This window comes from Bombus vancouverensis, chromosome 3, assembly GCF_051014615.1.
Source record: "Bombus vancouverensis nearcticus chromosome 3, iyBomVanc1_principal, whole genome shotgun sequence".
Lineage (NCBI taxonomy): Eukaryota > Metazoa > Arthropoda > Insecta > Hymenoptera > Apidae > Bombus > Bombus vancouverensis.
The window spans coordinates 10,744,940-10,751,166 of NC_134913.1; the positions used below are offsets into that span (position 1 = coordinate 10,744,940).

General features: G+C 29.7%; 1 protein-coding gene across 1 annotated transcript in view; it reads left to right on the forward strand.

Annotated features, from left to right (window-relative positions):
* The first annotated feature begins 2,339 nt into the window (after positions 1-2,339).
* Positions 2,340-6,227, forward strand: part of Evi5 (ecotropic viral integration site 5) — a 29,753-nt gene continuing 25,865 nt past the window's right edge. The window contains exon 1 of the transcript XR_013058080.1: positions 2,340-2,505. The gene's annotated coding sequence lies outside the window, so the exon portion shown is untranslated. The remainder of the gene's footprint in view (positions 2,506-6,227) is intronic.

Sequence of the window (6,227 nt, forward strand, 5' to 3'; positions counted from 1 at the left end):
TAGATCCGGCATCTTAAGAGACTTTGTATAACATATTCTGAAATACCGACCGTTCAGTAAACTAGTAATATAGTCACAGACGAGTTATAGAATAGACGTAACATGTAATCAGTTCATGTTACACATTTTAGGGTGACTGATCACCTTACCATTTTCGTATCACATGTGATGTTATCGATTCAGTATAGTACTGGTTTGAATTAAGGTTATAGTTTTTTATAAAACTAAAAAATAATAAAACAGAGCACCCTATAATTGCAAACGAAGCATACTTTGTATTTCTACAATACTTCAGAAAATATTACTTCATTACAGATTATAGAAAACAGTTCATATTCGGTCATAATCTCGCTAACAATTTAATAAGCTTCTTAATTATATAAAAGCATAATTCCGATCGCAACTGGTTATCATCTGCATCGGAGGAATAAAAATTGCATTTCGTGAGGATACCTTTATTTAAATTCGAGTAAAATTCTACACAAGAGGCCGTTCATGAGCCACTCAACACTATACATAAATTCATTTAAGCTGTTAACAAGAATGTCGACATCTGACTCTATTTGGTCCGTGTAAAGAGACGTAAAAATTTCATACCCTCCTTGCGAAATATTTATCCCTATACGGAACTTATACTTAAATTTGTTTTGTAATATATTACACTAAAAATTTGTTAGCGTACATTTTTTAAATGTTTGCCTAAATAATTGTTTAAATAATTGTTTTTTTTTATTTTTCTTAAGGTAATTCACTTGTTGTATTCGTAAAATAAAATTTATTTTTTCTACATAACGAGGCGCGGAGTATAAATTTTATATATTGGCACAAATTTGCTGTAGTAATATAAGGCTATCCTGAAATATTAATTTAATTGATTTATGATCTTAATTACTTGTATTATTTTATTTATTAAAAGAGGAACATTACATTCATTACACTTAATTGTCCATTGATGATAAAGAAAGATTAGCGTTGAACTGAATTCGATTAATATTATCGACGTAAGGAAGATACCACCTAATAACAAAATCCGCAATCACTTAATTGCCAACCCAATAGTTCATTGACCCAAACAAAATTCCCGGCATACAATATTTCAATTTTCTGCACAGCTTTGAATGAAAGAGAAGCCATTCCGCTTCAGCCAATCAGGAATCAACTGAGTAAAGTTTTGGCGCGGAGCATCACTGTACCGTCGAAAAGCGTGGTGTCAAGATGTGATGTTCTCTGAAGTGGGTAATTTCAACTACGTATGCTTCTGTTAGTATTCTATTATCTTTTATCAGCTATTTTCAGGCTTGTTTAATAATAATATGTAATACGTCCTTATTTAATATTTTATTAAGTATTGTTATATCGAAATTCTATAGTTTCTTAAATTTATTCTAAGTGTTAGTTTTAATAATAGAAACTAATAGCTTGTATTATAAGCTTTTAAGACAGAATTTGAGTTTAATTATTGTTTCATTTTAATACAATTAGTTCAATTTTATACATTAATTCTAAATTTTTGATTACGTTTTATACAGGTCACTGGTTGAGTGCGAAGATGGCTTCGAAGGGATAAGAAACGTACAGACGTCACAATTAAGGATGATTCGGCGTAGAGGATGTAATTTGATGACATTCGATGCAAAACATTTGATATCGTTTGATTTATTTTAACAAAGATGAGCGTACGTATACGTTTATATTGCTTTTTAACTGATTCACATATTGGTATCCAACTAATATGTAATATGATAAACAATTATATAGTTTGTTAACGATGTAAAACATAGATTCATTCAATTTTTATTATATTTACACAAGGAATTGAAGTTTGAAATAACTTTTATATTTTTGCTACATTTCGATCACGAATTCTCTATGCGTAGTTATTGCGTGTTCTTTTGGTTTAAACAAAAATCTTCATTATTGATCAATTTTCTATCTTTAAACTTCAGATAAATAATTTTCTTTAACTTCTAAACTTGGATTTATTTAAATAACATTAACTAAAACTAATTTAATAAAACAATTTTTAAATTTCTAATTAATTTTATAGTCTTATCATTTTAAAGGTTTTATCACAAATAAACAAAAGATTATTTAAATATTGATTAATAATCAACAATTACGAACAAAATTTTCAATTAAAAGCGAGCGTATTATACATAACATATAACATGATGTTAGATAAAATTATAATCATACGAACTAAAATATTAGAATTTTATGATGTTTGAAATTCGCGGCAGAAATATTAAACAGATTCCCGCCTACGTTCGTGGTGTATCAAGACGGATACGCAACGTTTACCATTGCCAGATTGTAACATTTGAAACGTTGGCAGCAGTGTAAACGAACGAATCTATCGTGATGACAATTTTAAGTGGTGACAGCCGCGTATGTGTTCCTCAGCTTCAGAGTAGCATTATATACGTTTTTGCTGACACGAAACATAATTTTCTTAGTGCGTGATTTGTTTCATAAGAAGCATATGGAATATTAATCACACGTAAGGTATGTGCTTTACGATAATTTTAACGGATATCAGAAACAGATGGTCGTCGTCGATTTCGTTTCGCCTGACAGTTTGTTAATATGGACAAGTGCCACTCTGACAGTTTTCCTCTCTCGTAGTCGTATTGTTAGGCACCTGTTACCGATTCATCGTTATTTACATTCCTGTTATCTGATTCTCGCCACTTTATTATCGATTTACGTTTCGTCTGCGTGAAAAGCGGCACGATGTGAATAAACTGTATGTGGAGTAACGTTTAATGATGTCACGTTGGAAATATTTATTTCTTCTGGTTTGAAATGAGTTTCAAGTCAATGAGAGTACATTTCGTATTTTATATTTTCATTTTTCCTAAAATAAATTACTATAGAACTACGCTGAGATGATGTGGTTAATAATTGATTTAAAGATATAAGGACGCTTTTAAATAATAAATGGATGTTGGAGGTTGTTTTTTTAGACTATATTAGGATTGAAGTAACAAAATAATGCACAGTCGTTATTTTTTAATAAGATTGTAATTAAACATTGTTATACTGTGGATGTGCTAAATGTGCAAAATTATATAAAATTTATATGTTATGCATTTACATGTTATTTACATGTCATATAGAATTTATTATTATATATCCAGAGTAAAATATTTGAAGAATGAAATGAGTTTCTACTTATGTTCCATTTTGTTAATTGTGTTCACAAAACTATAAATTCACATAAATATCCATTAAATATTGTATAAGTTAACTCAGTTCTTAAAATTTCATGTGGTAGGTGAATTTATCCTTTAGACTTTAGATGAATATTTAATATAAAATACTAATAACTATTATTTCATTAACATAATTTCAATTTACATTTAAACTTGTTTGTTATCAAACAAGTATTAGATCACATATTTATATTTTTATACTTCTATGAATTTAATTAAGAAAATGTAACTTAAATAGACGTATGTTTTAACTATTAAATATTAGAATAAGTATTTCACATTGAATATTTCATACATTTTCATATATTATGTGCATTCTATATATTCTTGTATTTTCAAATTTCCAGTGAATGGACTAATTATAAATGATCTAATTGGAAGGAACTTTACATATTTGTAAACTTTATATATTCGACAGGAAATGGAATGAAGAACCTGATCGATAAATGCTTCGTTGGAAAATAGGGCTATGTGTAAATACCTTTTGTAGTCACTTAATGGGAACTACTCAATAAACCTCTGCAATCATGTGGAAAACAAAAATACGTGTGACTAGACTGCAGCTGTTCATGCATTTATGGCAATTTTAAATGTATAAAATTGGACAGAATGCACATATTGTACATGAATACCAAACTAAAGTATTCATTATAACATTTAGAGAATAAAACAAATCTTCGTTTAGGTTTTATTCCTTTAATTGTATTTATAAAAATTTGCATAAACATATGCAAATCATTGTAAGGTAAAATAATTTTCTTTTAATTGCCCAATCTAACGATAACAGAGTTCATTTAAAAAATTTTATCACAGACTGACGTCTACCAAATTTAAAGTGAATCTAAGTTTTTCAGATTGTTTCTGCCTTTATTTTGAGGAAACTTTTTTCATTAAGCTTCATCACATTTTATCCATACCAGTGCATTCTCATTGGAATTTGATTGCTGAAACCGTGCGAAAGAATTCTTTTTTTTTCAAATCATCGCATTCCATGGTGTGCAACGAGTGTGCTTTCTTCCTCCCCCCGCGCGTTTCCCGGTCGCTTTGTTTGCACATGCATTTGGACGATTGCTTTCCACGTATACAACCGCGTATACGTTGTGTAACCGTAACGGTAAAGCGATCCGTCATTCATCGTTACGGAACAATTAGGAAAACATATTGTAAGGAGCATGAAGATCCGATGTAATGCATCGAGCGCAGATCGAACACTCCAGAATACGGTGGTTCATGAAAGTATTTGAAAACTTACGATAGAAAACTTATACAGGGTGATTCGTAATTCATAGTACAAATAGAGTCAGGAAGATTTCATGGCTCAAAATAAGACAAAATAAAAAGATCAAAAACAGCGAGAATTGTGTCGGAGGCTTTGTTTTTGAGAAAATTAAGTTTGAGAATTTGTTTGGTACGCGTGTAGCGGGCTAGTTTTTGACTAACATATTCAAATTTTATTTTCTCCAAAACGAGACCTTAAACGATAGAATTTCTTATTCTTCATGTTCGACTTATTTTCACATTTTGAATAACTTCTTGTAAATTATCCATTCATGTACAACTGAGAATTGGTAAAATTCACGTATACCGCACAAATTGTCAAAGTTGATTTTCTCAAAAACGAGACCTCCAACACAATATTGTTATTTTTTATTTTCGTCTTATTTTGAGCCGTAGAATATCCCTGATCCCATTTGCACCATAAATTACCATAAATTTGGGCCATTCTGTATACTGTATGTATTATATAAAACATTAAAAAATTCAATTATCGCTGTAATGAGACACGACCGCCATGATTGTATTGGTAAAATTTGAAACCAGTCTGAAAATGTACATATATCTCACAAAAAAATGTCCATACAGCATGAATAGCGATCTTAAACATATAATAAGTGTTACAGATAGTTCACTGAATATCGAGGTTTGTTAACATAATGGATAAACTGTTTAAATAGTTTTGTAGTATTTGCGAAATATATGTATAAGTATACTAGTATTAAATATTTCATAATTTTTATATATTTTCAGATTAGTTCCAAATATTACCAATGGTGATAGTCCCGCCTGATTGCAATGCGAGTATTTTATTTAACACACATAATATACCGATACAAAATTTCTACGTGTGTTTAGATAGTTTTGTGAACCAGTGCAGCCAACGTAACGAATTTGTTTCGGTAAACAGAGACCGGTGAAAGGTTTGTTGCTTTTTTCCGCGTGTAATTGTTCCTTGCGCGAGCTGATACGCGCTTTTTCTACGATTTCATTTTGGATCCAGCTCGCTGAGATATTTTATCGCGTTTCTTTTTTCTCCTCAACCTTCTTAGGGCTAATTGTTGCTTCAATGTCTCAAGAAATAATATCAGATATTAGTCTAGAATACGGCAAGAAATTTAACTGCAGTTACGCAATGAAAAATAAATTATAGTTACGTAATTACGTATATATATTTTTCAACGTATCAGGTGATATAACTTTTTCCATTAGAAAAATGTAGCAGCCTGTTATTAAGAAAAGAGTAATGAACATAATTTGTTGAAATTTTATTGGGAATTTTCAAATTATAAAAACAAAGGATTCTTTTTTTATAGTTACATAAACTTAAATGTTTACAAAGTTAGTAAATTCTCATTGGATTTTTCTATGAATGATGGAATTTACTGTTTAGTTTAGTTGAGTTTTTCATTGAAAATTTTACAAGTAAGGAAATAAAAGAATTTCTTATATATAGATTTACTTTTTATAATGCTGGTCATTGTTTTCTCATTGAATTTTCTCGCGAAGTTCTATTTAAAAGATACCAATTGTATAAATAAACGAGTTTACTATAGTTATACAGAAGACTAATTTATCGGTTCTACAATAAAACCAATCGATTTTGCCTCGTTACAAAGCAGAACCTGCTATACACGAAACGTATGTTTTTGTTATTAATTGGAACTCCAATTGTGGAACGAGAAAGTTAAGAGAACCTCTATATCTATAACTCCTTTCCTATAAACTTTAACAACA